The sequence below is a fragment of the Ascidia mentula genome, chromosome 6 (genome assembly GCF_947561715.1).
Source record: "Ascidia mentula chromosome 6, kaAscMent1.1, whole genome shotgun sequence".
Lineage (NCBI taxonomy): Eukaryota > Metazoa > Chordata > Ascidiacea > Phlebobranchia > Ascidiidae > Ascidia > Ascidia mentula.
The window spans coordinates 4,545,149-4,568,311 of record NC_138571.1 but is presented as its reverse complement, the minus strand read 5'-3'; the positions used below and the strand labels follow the sequence as shown (position 1 = coordinate 4,568,311).

Genomic DNA, 23,163 nt, shown 5'->3' with positions numbered 1-23,163 from the left:
CGTGTCAGCAATCCAGGAATAATTTACAAACCATTAAAAACAAATCTTAACTTCAATCGCGCGCAAGTTAAAACTGGACAGGGTAACCGAAATATCTACATTTATTATGCAAGTTCTGATGGTTTAAACAAATTTTGTTGTAATGTGGGTAATCGGTTCACTGGGATTGTAGCCTATTACTTTTTCTCGATAGCCGGAGCGAGATCTTTACAATCAAGCTCTCGGTGAGGTTCGAACTTGCTATCCCAGGGTTAACCAGGCCCTGCTATCTACTTAAACGCAGCGGTTATTTTGCGGTTAAGACACATTGATGTTCAAGCGCACAACTTACCGAAAGAATAATTGCATGTTTTTAAGATTAAGACCAGATTATGTAATGAGGATAGGGCATGGAAGGAAACTTGGGAAATGAAAATGATGCAAGAATTTCAAACGTGGTGGCGTACCAGAGTCATGTAAATAAGTTTTTTGAAATAAGAAATTTATCCAAAACTTGACAAAGTTGAACTGACAAAGTCACAGACAAATTTAAAACAAAACGGAAAAGACAAATTTGCAAATGATACGAGTAATACACAGTTAATCCAAATTATTTTGCATCACGAATTACGTCATTGAATCAGCGTAGCGTGGTTATATGTAGTTGAATGCACATTTCATCGGAAATAGCTTGAGGAACTGCAAGCTAGAATGGAAAGTTACAAGTCCACTATTCCTCGCGACTTTGATCTGATGAGATCCTTCCCTGTTTGCGTGAAGCCACAACGCAAAGCACGAAACCTCTTAATGTTGTGAACACATGCAGCCAATGACTCAGCACTTTCATCAGTCAAATGGTTCCAGGACAGATCAAGTAACTCCATCTAAACAACAAAAGAACTTTAGGTCATGTTATGGTCGAAATTATCTAAATATGGCCAGATTCGTTTTGTAAGAATATAAACTAAAATGTATTAGATAAACACATCAACTTTCTTCTCGTCCGATTATTACGTCAATATTTGTATTCTTATTTTGCTGTAATTGTTTTGCGTTATCGATGTGACGTCGTTCTGCATATACTTGGATAAGGAGTGGTTATGGTCAAAACGGTTCAAAGTCGAGCTGGTTTCAGCGGCAACTTGTAACATTTTCACAACCAAGATAGAATAGTCGGTGACGGTTAATCCTCAACTAAACACACATTGTCAGCACTACCGTTACCAAGCGATTGGATGCTGCAACTGAAAGTAGGTTACGGTTTTGCCAAGATAGACCTGGTACTCGAGTACAACATGATCATACTTTGTCCCGAAAGCCGAGGTTAGCGCTAGCACTCATCGAAGTCTGTCTTTTTAATTTTACCTGATTACAGGAAAAAGTTAATATAACGTTCGATTTCACCGGGTGTAGCGATATTTTTGGATAATATTTTTGTCAGAGGATTCTTCCAAGGAAGGACAGTTGCGAAATTTGCGACGCTTGCTTAAATTCTTGATGAAAACGATATAAGTTGCCAGTTAGTAAAATAAATAAGGCACAACAAATACCTTAGGATTTACTTACATAAAAGTTGTTGCAATGCTTACAGGAAATCGTTTGGCAAGATGGGCGCTACTTTTACCTATGATATTAAGTGCATAATTTTATGTGGTAAATGATCTCACATTTAATAAGGGGAAAATAATTGTGAATTCTGGTGCAAACTTGTCCATGTCTTTACAATTTTTATTACATGTGATTTGCTAAACGTTTTAACATAACATAGAAAATAGGTCACTGCTGTCGTCAACGCCACGTGGGGATCACTTTTTAACATTGACTCAGTTTCACTGTGCGGTAATTCACGCAGTACAATTTCAAAATTCGACAATGACGTCACAAACGCTTTCACAATGCACTGTAATTTAACTTGCATTGCATAATTTGTAAGGTGTGGTGTACTAAATACACTTTGCCAACTGTAACTTTCCTTTTTTTCTTGCGTTTGATGTTGCTTCGTGTGTGTCGGGCGAATTTCGACAATGACATGAATAAACATCGTTGCTTCGGACAGACATGAAATCACTCACCGGTTTCCTCAACAGTTGAATCCTCTCGGATAGATATTTGGCCCCAACGCTTGTCAGGCCGCATTCACGCAGATCCACTTGTTGAATGTTTTGGATGCAGTATGCTACGTAAGTCGCCCCGAGGTCTTCTATATTGTTGCGAGTGAGGTTGAGCATCTTGAGCTGGACGAAGTAATATCCAAGATAAACAAAGTGAAAACAACAAGACAGATAAGTGATGTCAAAAAACATAATTATGATGTCGAATCAAACAAGTAGTAGTTATTTTTAGTCAAGCGTGAACATTTGTTAACCAGATTTAAACCAATTCCTTTTTTTAGTTTATTAAAATGGGACAGAAATTGGGACAGACGAAATAAAGGTTTTGTACCAGAATGAATGACGGAGGAAAAACGATTTCCGATGTGAAAACATCTTACGACCACCCGTGTAGAACTAGTTTGCTGATGAGACTCGGCATGCGAAATTTTACATTGTGTATTTTCGCACATTTAAACTGCTGTTCGCATGCATTTTAACTGATTAATTTCAAAGCGCTATAAATGAAAGTTGCAACCATTTTAACTGGCGACCCTACATTCCAACAAATAGTGTTTAAAGAGAAATCTGTGCCATGAGACCGTAACGCTCCGCATTGCACAAGGGACTATCACCTAGAAATTTATTTTAGTAGACTTTTCCCGTTTATTGGTGCATATTTTTTTACCTTCTCACTACTTGTTAATAGATATACACAGACAGCGCCTTTTAGCCTAAATGCCGTGAAGCTGCCCACTAAAGAAATGATTTGATTTGACTCCACTGCTGAGTACTGTTTCAGACATTTCTTCTTCTACAAACGAACGATCATCCAGCCAATAGGACTTTAAATTCGACTCCGAGAGCAGACTTATTTATTTAGGAAAACACACGTTTGCCAGATCAGGCGGCGTTGGGTTTAATCTGTTCCAAGCGCGTTAGTGACTGCGCGAGTAACTTCTACCGCGGGCCAGTTGCTCAATCAAGTGTCGAAGACTAGTTGGGTGTCAAAGTAAAATGACACAGAATGACAACGATTTGACAGAGTCAAGTGCAAACGGGTATTTAACAAAGTACAATGGAAAAAAGGTCTGTCGTCGAGCCGAATGCCAAAAGACTGTGCTGCGAGTTAAGCAGGAAAACCTAACTCCGTCTGCAGTCTTCGATCTGTCTGTGCTCCAAATGCAAAGAATTAAGTTGAAAAACATGCGTATGGAAAGCATTAGTCCAGGGAACCATGCGTGGTGCTACAGTACCGATACGGTAAGAAACAAACAGGTAAACGGTTAAGAAACAACTTTCGCTCTCGACATTTTTTTCCATTTAATTTCATCAGCGACCCCCTTTCACTAAAACAAGCAGAAATTTACCTTAGGTATTATTGAATGAGGTACTACCCAAAAATATGATTTGCAGACATCTTCAGCAGAGATGCTTTATTGTAGTTGGGGGTATAGTGGAAATATAACGGTAAAGCAGTACATAGCGACATGGCGACAGTCAGGGTTTAAATATCTAAGCCTGTAACTTTTGTTTTCGTGCTTTGGATGTTTGCTTCGACACTCGACACAGACGTTCGTGTGCGTTGGACGAATTCCGACCAAAACGAAAATGAAATAACTTACCGATTTCTTCAACAGTTTAATCTTCTCGGAAAGATGTTTGACACCAACACTTGTCAGGCCGCATCCACTCAGTTCCACGTGTTTAATGTTTTGGATGCAATCTGCTAAGTAAACCGCACCACGGTCTTCTATGTTGTTGCCCCAGAGGCAGAGATCAAGCATCTTCATTTGAATGAAATAATATCCATGTCAAACAAAGTGTGAATATAAATAACAAACATGATCGAGCAATGCTGTGTAATAACATATATGGAAGTCGGAGATTTTTTGTTCAAAGTTTGGTTCATGCAGATATAATTGCGTATTTTAATAAAATTACAAATTTAAACAAACCCAATTTTCCTTTGGTGAAGCAAGAACTTTCACCTAGTGCACTTGTAGACACCCTTGTATTTAAACTCAAAAATACGTTTTTAAAACTCCATTTACGTGATGTAGCAGACAATTTATTTTTGGTATTTTTAACCCCAAGATATCCTAGACACAAATCCAGACCGTTATTGCGTTTACCATACATTTACCCATGTCGCACCATCAGTGCAAAATCACTCGTGAACACGTATTTGTTCACAAAATGGGCATCAGCTCCACTTTTGGCAGACCATTTCACGTTGTTAGCAATAAACACAAAATATTGTGACAGTGGTACTGTGCTAGCTTTTACACTAACGGGCACACTAATTTCCTCTTTGTGGTACCTTTCGGTGAACGTCAATCTGTTGGGTACCCTATATTGTGTAAAAGCTAGCACAGTGCCACTGTCAACAGCTGCACAGGTGAGACTTTACAGGTCGAAACAGTGCGTGAACACACCCTGTCTGCAGCTCTCTAAAGCATCTATAATAATAAGAAAACTGACTTCGGAAAATAATCCCGCCGCCACAAAAGGACATCAATCTATTTTTATACGACATAAAGATATATCGGAAAGTTTGTTGTGTCTCAAATACGTATAACCTCAAGCGACTTTGCAACCTGGGTTTAGCTGCCGTACTTTCCGCTACCACAAAATGACGAAACATCGAAATAATACAGATTTCCCGCTACGGATGCGGTTTTTTTTTCAAATAATTCTTTTATTCGTTGAAGAAGACTTTGTATTGGAGGAAATTAAACTGAAAAATTGCGGGTGGGGGGAGTCCCCTGCGCCCCCTTCCCCGGATTTTCGCCATGGGTACAGAAAGGCATTAACAACAACTTACCGGTTTGCTTCTCCTTTGAATCACGAAGGTGAGATTTTCGACGTCAGCCGGGAAGATCGATGAGTAATTGAGGTCGATCTCATCAGGGAGTAAGGAGGACACGATTGAAGTTATCTCCTCATCGTTCGCTTCATGCGCCCAGCTGCAACATTGGAGCGTACCTTTCCTGGTTAGTTCATCCATAACCCACGATGCGAGATTTTCCAGCAGCTTTTTCTTAGCGTTCCAGTCTTTGCTTGAACATCCCGGAACTACGGCTTCAATATCGTTGAAAACTGAAAAATTACAAATTCCGAACGCGAACTTGGCAACAACCTCCCATCTGTCCTTGATAAAGCGGGTGTATTGTTTCTTGAATTCTTTTAAAGGCATGATCGTCATCAGGTAAACCGCAGCGAGAAAAATATCTTCGTTTATGTCCGTCCAGTATTGTCAACTTTAAGTTTCCCTGCTTTGTAATTGAGGTATTCAGATAAGCATGAACTGTTGTGTCATTCAGTTTTGCGGTTCTAAAATCCTGTAACTTGAATACAACTTTCTTGTTCCGAAATCCGCTCCAGGCCAGTTTTGACAGTTTGTTCAACTGTGGATTGCCATGCTTCAGATGTTCAGTCTGTGAGTATTGGATACAAGTGGATACCAGAACACGAGTAAGCGAAACAAGCTGACTGTCATCATCATGACTCAGCAGATAGTTGACGGTTAGTATGAAATTAACTGGAACGTAACAGTAAGAGAACATATTGGTGTTTTGTTTAAGTTTTTCCTGTACAGAGTCATATCTTGCACCGCATATTTGTTGTCCAAGTTCTCTCTGTGAATTCGGAGTTAAACCGAGTATTTGAACAATAAACCTTGGTCGATGTGTAGGATGGAGTTTGTAGAATGGAGCTGCTCGTGACGTGAATATCTTCCGAGAACGTGGAAGCAAATTTCCACTCAACAAATGCTTGAGATAAACTTCTGCTTTGTTTTCTTTATCCAACAGAGGAGGTGGAACTGTACTTGAGAATGGTTTAAAAGCTGCTTCATCGACTCCGTCAAAAACCAAAAGAACATCTGGATCACCATTGATTGCTTGCATTATGCCTTGAGCTACCTCTGGGGAGTATTCCCAGCTAAGTAGCATGGTGTGAAAGAGAAACCGTAGGAAAGTCATGCTTGTTTTGAAATTAACGTTTCGGATTACAATGTAGAAAATAAAGGATATGTTCCCAAACAACTCTCTATGTAAAGCTTGCAAAGCCCACTTTTTGCATGAAGTTGTCTTGCCGATACCCGCTTGACCGAAAACACCAACAATATTTCCATGCTTTTCCACGTATTCGAGTTTAGCTTCCTCTTGTTCGGGTTTGAATTTCTGTTCTGCTTCTTCTTGTGCTGTTTGCATAGCACGAGTAAACATTTCTTCAGGGCTGATGTCACCGGATGGTCGATCGTAAACTTTTGCCAAGTCCTCTCTACGGTGGTAATGTCCTTCTGCTTGAAACTCGTCATCAATTTGTTGTGGTTTGCTGACTATGGATAGGTTGACTGGTGTTATGTTTCGTTGGGTAATTTCTGCAAGTGATGATTCTTCACTGGCGATGTTCTCCACTTTATTTTCTAAAGTTGATTTCAGTTCTTCGCCTACAACAAGTTTTTTTATTTGATGCAAACCTTGCTCGTACAATGTGTCAGGTGTTTTGATCAAACAGAATAATGGATGGCCTCAGGTTGGTTTGTGATTTTACATAGTAGGCAGATTTAACCTTCAATCCGTTTACTTTAACATAAAGCACTTTGTTCCCACGTAACCAAACAGAAATATTAAACGTAACAAATTCACATGTGCCGATAAAACTATGGCGATATGGTTCATCGTGTTGGGATCAGACCAAACCCAAGTCCCGAAACGACTTGAAGTCGAAACGCAATGTACGAAATGTACGAAATGTACGAAAACCAATCAAATCTTTGTAAGATTTTTACGTAGTTTAAATGGTGTGGAGGAAATGGTAAAGTTATTATGTTGTTTTTTTAGACGTAAGTTTGATTATGTTGAATTGTCCTTATTTGCGAAAGTTTGATTGGTTTGGTTGTCTTTATGGCTGTAATTTCACTGCCTCCACTGGGTCTTCCACCAGCTATGCAAGTTTTTGATCAGGCCTTGGCCTAAACCCAAAATATAACTGTTTTCATCGTTTTTTCCCATGCCGCTTTGTAGGACGTCACGTTTTAGGGGCTTTTTTATATACTTGTTTTGTGCAGCGACTATCTTATTCTGCTTTGTCCAATTTAAAAGTCCAACTAATTGACACCTCCCAGTAATAGCTGTAGTTTAGGACGATTTTGGGCATGACACGTTCTGTTTTCTACTTTGTGTCTTTGTTCCATCTTGCAAAAGAAAACACTACTAAATATACTGCTATTTTTGCTGCCAGGCATAGTAATTGATGAGAAGTGCCAGAAGAGCAATTCCCATTAACTACTGAATCTATTCATTTCAGTAATACCCAAACCAGTAAAATGCTTTGTAAATGATCAAACTTACCAAATTCATCAATTTACTTTTTATTCATTATATTTTCACAACGAAAAACGTTGTTTTTATCGTGTATTTTTATGTTTTTACGTTTTAAAACGTTTGCGACCCATTCAAAAATCGCATTTGGGGTTTTGTAAGCTGTATGGTTAGGGTAAACCTTTAATATCTCCCTCCTCAAGCGATGGGACGAATTTTAGGGTCGCCAAAAACATTTCGGCCACACAAGTAATCATTCCACCACCGGTGTATGTGTGAGTTTTCAGTAACCTCTGAATGAAGTGTTGGCAACGTGATTTCAAACTGAAGCTGCGTACTTGTTGACTGGTGTAATGTGTACATGAGTAACCTTGTTTGCACACTTTGAAATGGTGTTGGCTGTGTACAACTTGTAATATATGATGTACAAAAAGCATTTCTTCCACACCAAAGTACATTTATTCGCTGTCCGACGAGCAACGTTAAACTCTAGAATTGCAAACAAAGCGATTTGTACTCAGCATTTTTTTGATATTGCGTTGTTAGTTAGAAAAGCAGGATACTAAACTTTTCAGACTTTTACTAACTTTTACTGTGGTTCAATATTGATGCTTCCAGGCACATTTTCTTCTGGCAGAAATAATTTTATTCTTGCGTTGTTTCCAAGTTAACTTATAACATCAAAATAAATTTGTTCTCTACGAATCAATGAAGAGTCGATTCCGACTCAAAGCCTTTATCGGAAGCTTAAAATGGACAAGGTTTATCTAACTGACCTCACATAAACAAATTTTATGAAAGTTAACTGAAAGTTAGATCAACCTTTTCGAGCAGTCGATTAATTAAGTTTCCCAGAACCAAATCAAATCCTTGGTAATTTTGAGATATTTTTTAGATGTTTTATGCTGGTAGATGCAATTCCTAAAATTTGGTCGCTGACAACACTTTAATCTTCCAATCTTACATTTTTCCTGTATTTGTGATTGAAAGCTGGGTTGTTGTGGTGGTGTAGGTTGAACAACGTTGACCTGTTGAGGTGTTGTAGGTTGAACAACGTTGACCTGTTGTGGTGTTGTATGTTGAACAATGTTGACCTGTTGTTTCATCATCATAACTGGTGCGTTGAAGACTGGTCCAGTTGTGTGAATGTTTTGGTCGCCAAGAACAGATCCTTCTCCTTGGATATTCTGCACGTATTTGAGTTTAATGTAAGAAAATCGTTATGTGTGTTTGATGGACAATTCTGCAAAGATTTTCTGCATTAAAGTTAACAAAAGAAAAGCTGACAACTTGTTTCTTTCCAAAATGGACGTTGTAAGTTGCGTTGCTGATATTACAAAGCATTTTTATCGACAAGAAAAGGCCCACTGCCGTCGTATGCGCGTCGCAAGGGCATTTTACGATGCGACGGTTACGACCGCCGGAGCAGTTGTACGCCCACTGCGTCGGAGCGCCGTCGGATAAGCATTCGGCGGCGTCCCTTACGACTAAAGAAGTCACTCTAACGACGCTACGATAGAGTAGAATTGAGTTCTACTCCGTCGTACGTCGTAAGCGCATCGTAGCGAAATAGCGTGTTGTAGAGTTGAAAATATGATTCGCTGTGCTGTTCACAAGTGTTTTAGGATTGTTTTAAATCCATCGTAGCGAAATAGATTGAAATTGGGTTGTTTTTCACATAATGTATGTTCTGTATGAGAGAGCTTATGTCATATCTCTTAATTTTATAAGAACCAACATTCAAAAACCAACATATTATCTTTTTTTGTAAATAATAGCAGTAAACTATTTACAACTGTTTCATGTTGTAGATCATGTGTTTTGAAAAGGTGAATTAATTTTGATTGCATCAACATTGTGGTTGTGGAGCTTACGGGTACAACACGATTATAAAACCTAGTTTGGTGCCCAACGGATGACGGTGATTGTATAGTCACCACAAAGTGGAAGTCTTTGCTTGGCCGTTTGGTCAGCAAAGTCGTCTTATAGTTACAGCAGCTGCACTGATGAGACCTTTTAGGTCTGAAAGTTAGATCAACCTTTTCGAGCAGTCGCTTATACACAATTCATATTATTGGCTCCACATTGCTGATTATAAAACCGTCTTACAATTTCATGTTCTCCATGTGATACTGGAACATTAACCAGGTTAAGTGAGATATCATCCACATCTCTTGAACTCACTTCATTGGTATATGAGTGTTTCAGAGATTTTTAATCAAATTTAACTGGTTTGTGAACGTGTCTAAAGGTCATGCTACAGATGTGAAGTTTGCGAAGGAAATACATTTAAACCACGTGTATTTTGCAAAAGGCAAAATTCAATGGCCACCGATAAAACCTCAAGGGTCCGTATGATGGTAATTCTCCGGTCGTAGGATCGCACCCGGTTACACTTTATGGGAGTAATGGGTTGCGACAGACCACATTAGACGTTAGCATTTACTGATACACATCTTTAGTAAGCTTTTAAATCTAAAGATTTGATTTTAACGCTACCTTGTCGTTGAGGTGAAGAAAAAGACATATTTATGTACAAAGATTTGATTCGATTTTGATTGTTTCTGAAACAAAATAGAATAAATGTTTGCAACCATGCAAGACTTTCGGACAACTGTAATAAGAAACGTTTGAAATTTTTACTTCCCAATGGAACATCAACAATTTGTCATGAGGAAAATTAATGTTTTCATTTTGACGACAGTAAAAAGTGAAATAGAATTATTACAATTACCCTTTCCGAAATTAAAATATTTGTTAACCCTATAAATGGTCGCAATGACCAATATTCGCTTATTTAAACTCAATGCATAACTTACCTTGTATTTGTGCTTGGTCAAATTTTTTAATAACGCTTGATCCTGGTTTAATTCACTTTCGAGCAAACTAGAAATAATTTATTTCACTACAGTAAAACCTACTTCCCAAACCTGCAGGTTATATTTAATTGCACGTCAAACACACGGCATTTAACTGCTGACTTGATTATTTCAATAACAAAACCTAATTTTTTAAAAACAACAAAGGTTTGATAAGCTGCAGACAGGGTGTGTACACGCACTGTTTCGACTTGTGAGGTCTCATCAGTGCAGCTGACTCAGTATAGGGTACCCAACAGATCGACGTTGACCGGACAGGTACCACAAAGTGGAATATATTGTGTCTGCTAGTGGAAAAGCTAGCACAGTGCCACTGCAGCAGCTGCACTGATGAGACCTCACAGGTCGAAGCAGTGCGTGTACACAACCTGTCTGCAGCTTACCAATATTATTATGGCTTTTTTTGCACATATATTGCATTGGTGTTTTGCCTTTAGCGCTATCGGTTACCAAGCAGATCTGTTCGGCCACAGTGCGCTCCACAGTGGTTCGTCTCTGTTGTTTGTTACTCAGTATAGGGTACTCAACAGATCGACGTTGACCGGACAGGTACCACAAAGTGGAATATATTGTGCCTGCTAGTGTAAAAGCTAGCACAGTGCCACTGCAACAGCTGCACTGATGAGACCTCACTGGTCGAAACAGTGCGTGTACACACCCTGTCTGCAGCTTACCAATATTATTATGGCTTTTTTTGCACATAACAAAGGTTTTCTTCAATAATTACAACATTTACTGACATCTTAAATCAAACCCCAAGTAATTTGGGACGCACACATTTATGATAATAAATACCAATTCCTTGCATTCACAACATCAAACCGCCCTTCAACAACAATCACCCAAACACGTAACAACGTCACGCTTTAGTGAATACCTTGCTCGGAGGAATGAGAAAGTTGGTTCTCAGTAAACACTGACATCGACTGTGACAAATTTAAATGCTTAGATAATTTGAACAATTCGTGTTTGCCTCGCTCAAGACACTCAAACCTTCAACAAAAATAATCTTCCACTATTTGTCCAGCCCATAAAAATGTTTAAAATTGGAATGGAAATATTTGTTTCTGAACATTTGTCCTTGATTTAAGTTTGTTTTAATCTTGTCAGATTGACGACTAACATCAACGTTGACCAACCGCTTGCTTCGTTAAACGTCAATGAAACTTCACACACGACTTCTCTCTTTACCTATTTAAACTACAACACATCTTGGAGACTTTAGGAGTACAAATTGTGACAAAGCAAGCAGTGATCAGAATCATCAATGCAACAAACCTGAGGTCAAACCTGTCAATTATGTTACATTCACGCAATGGAGCATCACACAGTTGTGTGGAAATAATTTTATGCAGGTGCAGGATTTTATAATCATTGTAAAACACACTTTGTTCGGTATAAACCTGATTATATCGTACACTGCCAACATAGGGTTTTGTTTGGGAAAGCATTAGCTGGTATTTGAATTCAGTCGAAAAAGACAAAAGTTAAAATATGTGGCACGTGTTTAACATCAGGATGCCGAAGGTTTGATGTTCTACCAGATGGAGAACATTTCTTACTCGTTAAACTAACCTGGTAACAGAACAAACAACAAGTCGGCTTTGTAACGGGACAAAAGTCAATTCTTATCTTTTGTCAACAGAACACCGCTGCTTGTGCAACTTAGGCGGGTTATAATGTAACTCAACAACATGTAATGGAATGAATGATAGCAAGCGTTTTGTTTGTCGCTACATGAGCGTTCGATCAGGTACATTCAGCGAAACAATGAAAGTAGTTTGAAGGCAGTTTCCCAACCATGGTAACTTGAATGAAATATCTAACATCAGCACGTCATCTTGGGATGTGGATGTATAGGACAACACACTGCTATTTCCAGTTACGTTTGCACACATCAAATCTGAAACGAATGCACGTTACACATTACGGGCGGCCAATATGTCGATCAGGATTGTTCACCTGATCGTTTAACTGGACGATCTCGTCTGATTTTGTAGTGTTTTTGTTTTTTTTAATATTTTTTTAGTATCGTAAGACAACTATACGCAAACTACTTTGCTAAACTCGACCCAAACCGAATGTTTTCTTATCGATCGTATTCGCTGACATGATGACCAACCCTGGTACATATCGTTACAAGAGTATATGGCCCGAAAGTCGCAAAAAGTAAACAAGTGGCCAACAAAACACGGCGATTGACGGGAAATCGGCCCAGACAACTTAAACAAGACATGACCAGCGTGATGTCATAACAATTATAAATCCATTCATACAGTATCCCGCCGCGATATACCCTATCGGCCGTGTGACGCAGATAGAAAATCAACCGACAGTTCTCCATGCTCGAAAACAATCCACACGCAACCTGGGTCACCGAAGACCTTGACCCTGAATACACCCAACATTACAAATCCATCGTACAAGCAAGGGTCAAGCGATGGGCAACAAGAACGCACTACTAACCGAAACGCCGATTCTGGCGGGAGACGTAAGTAAGTACCAAAGTCTTTGTATGCATGTGCTTTTCTCGAATTGTTTCCATAAATCTTAAAACTCGGCATGCTAATCTTTTTACCAGCAGATACAACTAACGAGTGACTGACACTCAGATGACAAGCTGAAACACTCGCATTCAGGCTGTATTTCACCTGTGATTAACCACAACGACACTTCTCAGTTTGGTGCGATTCGTGAGAATGACGAATCCGACAGATACCGGATTCGCCTGACTCCTTAAATATGCAGGCCCTTCCAGATGCTTGACTCCCAAATGTACTAATTTTGTATTTTCTTTGTAGGTTGGTGTCTTTTACTACCCGCCCGATTTACCAACGAAACGGTCTTACAGTCGTGTCGGCTTCTAAAAAAGCGCTGATTTCCTGAAAGAACGGCGGTCTGGCAAAAGTGTTAAACATTTCACCGTACCCGCGAGCATCGAAATAAAAAAACAAGCCAATGTATTCTAGGTTGATTTGATAGATCGCTGTTTACAATATACAACGCATGGGGTCGATGATGTAACGATGCAAGTTCGTCTCGTGCGTACACACCACAAAACACACGCACTGTTGTCGGGTCACGTGAGAGTATGACTTCGATTTGCAATTCGTCCATGCACGATTATCGCCCCGGGCGCGGATAGATCTGTCCATCTACATACAAAGCTAGGTATGTGATGCCCATTTTTTCTCAAATGGATTTCGAACTCAAACGGATTTCGACCGGTAACACAGCGCGCCCAAAAATGGGTGATAAGTTATCGACCCCATGTCCGCGCATCAGGAGCGAGCCAGCGAAATGAGATAAGCCGCCGTCGTCCTGGCAGTGATAGAGCTCGAAATCCATGAAGTCGGCTCGACGCTGACGATATTTGATGAGTCAGGCTCAAAGGCGTAGCGGCTTCTTGCTGAAATGTAACGTCACAATCACGTTACCTCTATAAAATTATATTAGTTTGCCAAACCCGTCATATAATGCCGTTTTGATGGTGCCGAAATGTCGAATGCGAACTGTGTGACACGCAAAACGCGTGACACGCCAATTCCATCTAGCGCGTGTATTTTGACAATTCCATCGACCGTCGGAACTATTTCTAGTAATGGTGCCATCGTATGTCTGACCACGCGAGGTTGAAAGATGTTCGCGTTTGAAACCCAGCAAGTGGGACTGTTTCGGTAAGAGGGTCATCGCGAAACGGATGCGTTGCGTTGTTTTGTTGAAGGTAAATAGACCGGTCAAGAGTTTTATTTTAAAATCCTCTAATTTTCGCATTCGTTTCACTAAAATTCACCCCTTTTCGTAATAGCACGCATTAAGCGTGTAGCTGCGTGCTGCCACCTTGCGTGATGTCAAACCAACCTTCCAATTCTCCAATATTATTTCACGAATGCTCCCACTCGCCCGTCTTCAGGGAAATAGCGGTGGGTAGCTATGTTGTAAAATCAGATGGACGGTTGTTCGGGAAGAGGTCCACGGAGTTTTTCGATGGCAGGGTCACGTACATCGCGACGTTTTTACAGTTTACGTGCAGGCAATACGTAACCGACGGAGCTTGCTAACAGCGTAGTCCACAGGCTTTCACTGGGACTTCCAACCGTTAAGTTAAGCAAGTTCGTCACAATCACTGAATAAATCTTGATGATCTGGAATACGAAGACCCCTTCAGACTGTGGGACGACTTCGCCGAAAAAGCTCCACTCGCTTCTATTCGCCGTGCTGGAAGGATAGTCGATACTCCTTTGATATCGCGCTTTTTCCTGGTTCTCTAGACTTTCTCCACCTCAAAGTTATGTTTGTTCACTCGTTGTGAATCCTATTTGTATAAAGTCCCCCGGATAACTTCACTGATGTAATCGCGCACTTTGTAAGTTGGCGGGCGGGTGCACCGGGACTCATGTCGATGCTACTGTGATAACTGCGATTGTAACTCTTCAATATGCGCGACGGTGCTCCAATGAAATTATCACTGCCCGTGTGCATGAAATGGCGCCACAAGCGTTCTTTCGATGTGTGGTTAAAGCGCTTCACGACTTGCGACCGCGTTTGTTTGCAGTTGATCCGGCCGTCGCCTGCTTGCACGAATCACACGATCGACGGCACACACTATACTGGAACCGGTTTTTCGTCTAATGAAAACCACCCAAGCGTATTTAGAGAATATATCGATTTGTTATATTTCGAATTGCTACTATGTATTGCACATCACGATATTTACGAGCAAATTTCTGTACTTAGACAAGATGTATTTGCTCACAAAGAATCGATTCCAGACACAACGACACGTGAACGCGTAAAATGTTTACGACGCGGGCTAAGAAACGTGTATGTACCTTGACTGCCCAGCTACCGCTTCGCCGTTTTATGGCTTGCGCCCACAGCAGTCCGTAACCGGTTCACAACACCACCAAGACTGCCGGGGTGCGCGGGATCTTAGTAAAGCTCCGCTTAAATCTCTTGCCATCGCGACAACGACTCACGAACAACGCTCCGACGGATTATGTGAAATGGACGGCGCTTTTTAGCCAAAATAGTTTTGGCGAGTTCGCGTCATTCAGTGCGCGATGAATTTAGCTTCGCCAATTGGTTTCAAGTCTCAAGGGGATTTTTTGCGCAACACGCCATGTATCAAATATTCGATATTACTATTAGCGACGCTTTCACCCTTCAAAACATGTTCGCCCGACGGTAAAATAATCGATTCCGGGTGCTTCGCCAATAAACGAAGTCAGTGATTCAGCTTTAACTTTTAGTGTTTACAGCATAGCTCGGACAACACGCTGTGCGACTCTTTTTGGTCGGTCGTATCGTGGTGGTTGCGCTGGACGATCGTCAGGTTTATTCGCCTGCTCCTCGCTAAGGAATCGATAGTGCGAGAAGGCTTGCCTGTACAACTGCACCTTTTCCTTGGCCGGCCTTGCGTCATTAATGATATATCATGTATTTCTCGATCCAGTTCTGATGAAACGCGCTCCACAAGTTTTTGTGTCTTGAAAAGGGGATAGGCGTATCCAGGGTCGCTACACGAAAAGAACTTTGCTGTGGGGCCAGAAATATGTCGATAGACCGCCCCGTGGTGTTTAATTCAAGCCGTATTGAAAAGCATTTTATCGCTCAGTGCCCCAAGCTTATGTAGCTTGATGAGTAGGTCATCGCAGGTGTGTTTTATAGCCTTCATTCGCTCGAATACAGTAGCAGGTGTCAGCGTCAACTTGTGGAAAGAAGAAAAATGATTCGACATTACAGTGATGTAGTCTTGGAAATTAAGTACGATATTTTTGCCATCTTTATCTGCTCTGCATATAGTTATTTGATTTTCCCTGGTCAGTTTGACTAATTTGTGCAAGCTCTCCCTGAGGTGTTCAGGTAGGTTGTTATGTTTAACAAATAGACTCCTGGCAGCTCTGTCCATGTTGCGAACCTTTGCGAATACCGAACTTGCATACGTTTCAACCTCTTCACTTAGTTCACTTTTGTCAGGTCGGTTCAACTTGGGTATCTTAAGCTTTTCAGGAATTGTTTCTTCCATTACCCGATCATCATCGTACAAACATTGCCACTCCAGTCGCCGGATATGTCTGATGACATTTACCCATCCAGGACGTTTTGTGGTTTCGTTCCACTTCGGCGTAGGTACAAAATTTAGACCAAGCATTAGAAGAGTTTTGTCATTTGATTCCAGAGCAAAATTTGATTTGATCAGATTCATGCGGTTTGTTTCGATTTGGCAATGCTACACACGTTCTACAGTGTCGAAATTCACGGCTTTAAACAAATCCAACAAACAAACAAGATGCTCTTAGTGTGCAACAACCTTTTGTTAAAATAAAAAAAAATACATAATTATTAATTGTATTAATTGCCACAAATCGATTTTGAAATAATTAATTGCCACAAATCGATTTCTTTTAACTTGTCTTGTCACAAACACACATAAGAGCAAAACAGTTAGTAAGCTCTTCAGAAACGGAAGGCATGCAATGCAGGAGAATGTACGTCGATACGCGAAAGTGAGTAACAATGGCAGATTGGTTTTGAAACGGGTAAGAAATGCACTTTACGATCACATCCCCATGTTCTTGTTATCTTACGTACCAACACGCCCGATTCCACATATCAGTCGTTCTTAAATTTTTGGAATGATTTACGGTATTTGCTTAATTGGATTGGATTGTATCAGTAATTTGTAACTTTCCAACTGTGACACCCCGCGAATCCGTGTTTTACAAATTAAAGCAACATAAGCTATAAATGATAAATCAGTCAAGAAGAGAGAGGCTTCATTAAAAAGCGCGCCCATTGTTCTGCTCGACAGGAGCTGGGTAAGTCATACTAAATTAATTGAGATGATCTCAATGGTTTCATGGTGAATGCAAATAAATTCAAATGTTTTCAAAAAGGGGCGAACTCGAAAATGTTTTGTTGAAATTTTGGATTAGTAAAAACTTGGACAAACCGATAGGCAATGTTAAAGTAAAAAATCCATTTATATTTTTGTATGAATGATATTAGAATTGTTGTACCCCATACCAAGGTCTTACGTCGAGTAGCCTTCAACCACATTTTGTAATTACGTCATTTGGACAGAATGTTGTGTGTTCTCTGTAATTATCATTATGTAAGTGTGCTGAGTAGTTGTCTGTCTGCAAGCACTGAGGTGGCCAAAGCAAAGTGAATAAAGCATAAAAACGATAACGTTAATGTCAATTGGTTGTGGATAAATTATAGAATACAAACACTCCATACTTACTTTGTATATTTGGTATTTTTACATGATCAAGATGCAGAAACAAATACAGAAAAGCGTCCAATTTAACCGCAACCCTATTCAATTATCGTAATAAAAATTCTGTACACGAAAAACTCAAAAAAACATATACAACGTTTCTCAAGTAAGTCAATTCATAGCACTCATCGTGTTACATGTTTAATCAGGAGAAATATCTCATTAACTTTATCAGCATTTAAGTTTCATGGTGGATCTTTTCCATGGAGTACTGAAAAGCTTCATTCCCCACCGAAGATAAACGAGTCCAGGAGGATTTCGTACAATGGTTCCGTGTAAATTTGAGCGACCACAAAAGTGAAACCACCAACCACCATCTCTGTCTGCTGCACAATTCTGCCTGGAGAAAACAATGCTTTGTTTGTTTTGCATAGACCATGATTTAAATCAAATGTTGGTGCAAACGAGACATGTTCAATTTCAATTTAAATGAAAGGACACATTTATAGCTCCTTTTGTATTTTGGAAAAATCATATTTTTGTGACGCACGACTTCTACGATAACAATTGTTCCTCAATCAACTGCTTCATATCTGTCATATGTTTTGTTAAAATCACAACAAATCATATTTTTTGTTATTTAAACCAATCCGATCCTAAACGAATCTACGCACTTTATTTCAATTTGTCGACAAATTTTAACGACAACAAGTTTTTCTTACTCCAATAAATTGTGGTCGGAATCAAATGTCGAAAATTGGACGGAGTTATGGTTTCCTCTATGGCGACCTTCGATCCAGACTGTGTTAGTGAGGGAATCAACAGCAGTGGAAACTTTCTCATATTCGGCAACATGTAAACGATAATTATCAGCTTCTGGACCAACTGAAAATGATCTTGAAAAAAAATGTTTGTCAATTTTTTGTTGATTTAATTGTTCTCTCATTAGTTTCTTACTTGTATTCAGCAAATTTGTGATTTTCATTAAAATTCTTCAAAAACAAAGATATTTTTAGCATTTATTTGATATTATATCGCACAACCATTAAAATATTATCACACGAATAGCCGTGGCTCGCAAACAATAAAAATATACGAAATACTCGTGATTTGCGCTGAACACCAAGGAAGGACATTTTTGAAACAATGTGGAATGCCATAAAAATAAATAAAAGTTACCAACATAACCTCGATGGGAAAAAATGTGATAAACAAAATAATACCAATACCATATTGTCTGTTTACATAAACATTATTCCATAAACACCCATAATAAATATGCACTCACCCCACCAGAAACTAGAGGACCAACTTCCGAAACCGCTTTTGTATTCGATCCAAGGACGATTAAAACTTTCTGTGGAATCAATTCTTCTCTGGAAAACCTGGTATTTCACTAACATATGATCAAACTGACATTTTCCATCTATTATGAAACTTACCGGCCACCCGTCCTCACAAACTGCATCTGTTCCTGCGATACGGCTTTCTGAAAGTTTTTGTGACCAGCAATATACTTTTTCTGAATGCATGAACATAATATTTTATATTAATTTCATTGAATTTATTCCTTTATAGTGAATTTAAATGTGCAAGTTGTACAAATTAATGTGTTTTTTACCTTGGCGGAATTTTCCCATGTATCCGTCGGAACAAACACAGAAATATTCCATGATTCCATCAAAACACGTTGCATTATTCTCACATCGATGTCCCAAATCACATTCGTTTATGTCATCTAAAAATTTGGAAAATGGGAAAAATACAAACCAATTACTTCCAAATGTTGATTGCATTTTCAATGCGTTTCCCACTTCAGCAGCAAAGAAAAACTCACCAAGAAAAGTTAAAGCTTGGATCAGTTTTTCATCATCAGATTTCGGGTAAAATGTTACATCAACATTTCCATCTGAAGCAAAATTAATCTTGGTTTATTCACCTGGTTTTATTTAGTTTTATTCCAAAACAAATGTTTAATTGAATCTCAATAGAATAGACCACATAGCTTGATTTCTTACCACTAATAATTCCGACTCTTAATGCAGCTCCACAGACAGATGAATTGTTGTGATAGAAATCCTTCCCGTATGGATAAACTGGCGACTTTTTGCATTTAGGAGGGCAAGCAACTTGCGTCACTTCCGTTTCCGCATTTCCAGTAGTTGTGCAAGTCACTAAAATGTCGTGGTTCGTGAAGTTCAAGTATATTGGTATTATTATTGAACAAACTGTTTATTATTGAATGAACCGGCCAATATTGCGATGCACGTTCACATTTTTGATCGTCATGGTTTTTCGTTTTCTGTCTTCAGTACTGTAACAACTTACTTTTAAAGGAATAAGAAATATTGCTTGGTCCACACGAGTTACTGGACACGCCATTCCTCTCACCACCGTTGTATTTCTTTTTGCCGTTTGCTTTGTAAACAGTAACAACACCACCGGAATCTGCGAAGATACATTCTTTGACGTACTTCATTTGATCTTGATTCTTTGCGGAAAGCAAAAGAATCATCGTACAAATAATTGGAACAAAAAAAAGTAATTGGAACAACTAATTTAAAGACCAATCTAAAATAGAGTAATATTTTTAGTAAAATAGTTGACTTACTGTCAATATGTTGATCTTGTGTAGCAGCCAGACAAATTGGACCCTTGGAGTAAACCCTGCTTCCACAGAGTTCCCCAAACAATTTGATGGACAAATCATCCTAGTTATTGAATGTTTCAGATCTGAGAACTTCGTATCGCATGTAACTGAAAATACGTCACTCTTTTACTACAAATATGTTGTGCGATTGACTGCAAAGGTTGTCGCAATTATTATTATTTGTTCGCGTTACACTACCTCTGGAGCCATATTTGCAAGTTTCACTCACCTTTAACAGATGTGGTTTGAATGAATAAAGCAAACAAGACAGCAATTGAAACAAGTGAAAACTGCATTTCTCCAAAAATATTCCTGGGGAAAAATTCTATGTGTTAACTTATAACAAATATTATTTTTTGTGTATTTGAAACCGAAACCTTCCGTTGGAATATATGCGTTCACGAATAGTTTGTCTTTTTTTAACCTTACTCCTTTGCAACGTTTGCAAAAAGCTGGCAAACTAATAACGGAAATTATATTTTTTTTACCAGTGCTCGTTTATGTTTATAGATTCAAAATGACAGTTTTACCAACTGTTTAAATTCTTCTGCGTTATTATCGTATAGGCATGGTAGCGCTACAACATAACATAACATTCCCATGCCCGCAGTGGAATCCAAAGAGCAGGCACATAAGTAATACTAAAACGTATATGATATAATGTAGTACAATAAATTACTTTCACAGGAATGTTGTTACAACTGTAAAGTTTGCAGCTTAATGAAACAAGCAAATCCACTGTCATATATATGTTTTAATAAGTTTAACTGTTGGCTGTAAGTTTAACTGTTGGATGTAAGTTTAACTGTTGGCTGTAAGTTTAACTGTTGGGCGTAAGTTTAACTGTTGGCTGTAAGTTTAACCGTTGGCTGTAAGTTTAACTTTTGGCTATAAGTTTAACTGTTGGATGTAGGTTTAACTGTTGGCTGTAAGTTTAACTGTTGGATGTAAGTTTAACTGTTGGATGTAAGTTTAACTGTTGGATGTAAGTTTAACTGTTGGCTGTAAGTTTAACTGTTGGATGTAAGTTTAACTGTTAGATGTAAGTTTAACTGTTGGCTGTAAGTTTAACTGTTGGCTGTAAGTTTAACTGTTGGCTGAAGGTTTAACTGTTGGATGTAGGTTTAACTGTTGGCTGTAAGTTTAACTGTTGGCTGTAAGTTTAACTGTTGGCTGTAAGTTTAACTGTTGGCTCTAAGCTTAACTGTTGGATGTAGGTTTAACTGTTGGCTGTAATTTTAACTGTTGGCTGTAAGTTTAACTGTTGGCTGTAAGATTAACTGTTGGATGTAAGTTTAACTGTTGGCTGTAAGTTTAACTGTTGGCTGTAACTGTTAAAACAACATTGGTACACACAATGTTTGTTTCAAAATGAGTTAAAGGAAGCAAAGTAAGGTGATAAATGCATTCGTTGTTTGTGTTCCGTCTGTTCAAGTTTTTTTTATCTCCACGTTATGTGTTTTTGTTGTTGGACAAAAAGATAATTTTGAAATGCTTCCTTACAACGGAACTTGTCAATCTCAACAGGTTAATATATGTGAGTTGGACTAAACTTGCCAGATATCAAAACGTAATCAGGAAATGGACAAAGCTGGACCATAAATTCGCAGCAGGAAAGTCTTCAAATTCGTTTTGCGACTTTTTTTATTAATCCCCCTATTGTTTCAGACTCGGATCGTAACAAGTTTAAAAGTGACCCTGATGAGTCAGCATTTTTTCGCAAACAAACGCGTCATCACCTCACAATGAGGAGATAGTTGTTTCGATTGGGAGTATTCCCTTATGCGCACCCATCCGTGAGATATAATGGGGAAGTGTTTTTTGGCTGGAGGTAAAAGAGGAACTTAGGACGTTCGTTGTACATTCCGACAGGCCATTAGGTTATTTGTGAAAGTTTTTTACCGAGTGTTTCGGAACATTAGAACATGCAACCAAGTGTGCTTATGATCCTGTTTTTATTCCTTGGCCTTTTTTCCACAGGTAAATTTATATAAAGTTAAGCACCAGAAGCCCAAAATTTTGTGTTGTTTAGTCCAGAGAGTCTTAGTATTGTTAGTAGTATTCACTGTATCAGTAAACCTATAATAATCAGTGTATCTTGCAGGTTTTTCGAAACAACATGGAAGAAAGGGACAAGACTGTTTGGGAAAATGTTCGACTTGTCTTAAAAAGTAAGCTTGCAACAAAAAGTATCCTGTTGTTCGTACTTGCAAGGTTTCGAAATGCTTTTGCATAATTTTTGAACCCACTACAGTTTTGCCAGACCCTCAACCTTGTTTATAACCTTTTCAGATCAGTTGTGTCTTGTGCTCTGAATTGTGGTATGTGCGCCGTGGAAGCATACAGTAATTATGGTGCAGTTGTAGTTGGATTGTGGAATTTTGTAAGTTTTGCGTACAGCTACTATTATTCGGAAGATGAATAAACTAAACCCGCCACATGAACAATATCAATTTAGTTTACCGTGTAATTTTTAACAGTATTTCTTTTATTGACGCAAATTTTAAAATTAGCAACAACTAATATGTTTTCTGTCCAAGGTTTCTAATAAATCATATATAAGTGCTTTCTTCATATGCCCAGTTAGTAATCTCCTCAGAAACAAACGGCGTGCAATACAGGAAAATGTACGTCGATACGCGAAAGTAAGGCAGAAAATAATGGCAGATTGGTTTTGAAACGGGTAAGAAATGCACTTTACGATCACATCCCCATGTTCTTGTTATCTTACGTACCAATACGCCCGATTCCACATAGCAGTCGTTCTTAAACTTTTGGAATGATTTGTGGTATTTGCGATGCCTAATTGGATTGGATTGTATTAGTAATTTGTCACTTTCCAACTGCGACACCCCGCTAATCCGTGTTTTACAATTTAAGCAACACCAAGCTATAAATGATGAATCGGGCAGGAAGAGACCGGCTTCCTTCCACCACAATTTGTAATTAAGTCATTTGTACAGAATGATCTTCTCTGTAATTATAATTATGTAAGTGTGCTGAGTAGTTG

The 23,163-nt window shown here is 38.9% G+C and overlaps 2 pseudogenes; both read right to left on the bottom strand.

Moving 5' to 3' along the window:
• Nucleotides 1-698: 698 nt before the first annotated feature.
• Nucleotides 699-16,486, bottom strand: LOC145906948 (protein NLRC5-like; annotated as a pseudogene).
• Nucleotides 16,487-18,221: 1,735 nt separating this feature from the next.
• On the bottom strand, nt 18,222-20,449 carry LOC145906947 (uncharacterized; annotated as a pseudogene).
• Nucleotides 20,450-23,163: the final 2,714 nt, after the last annotated feature.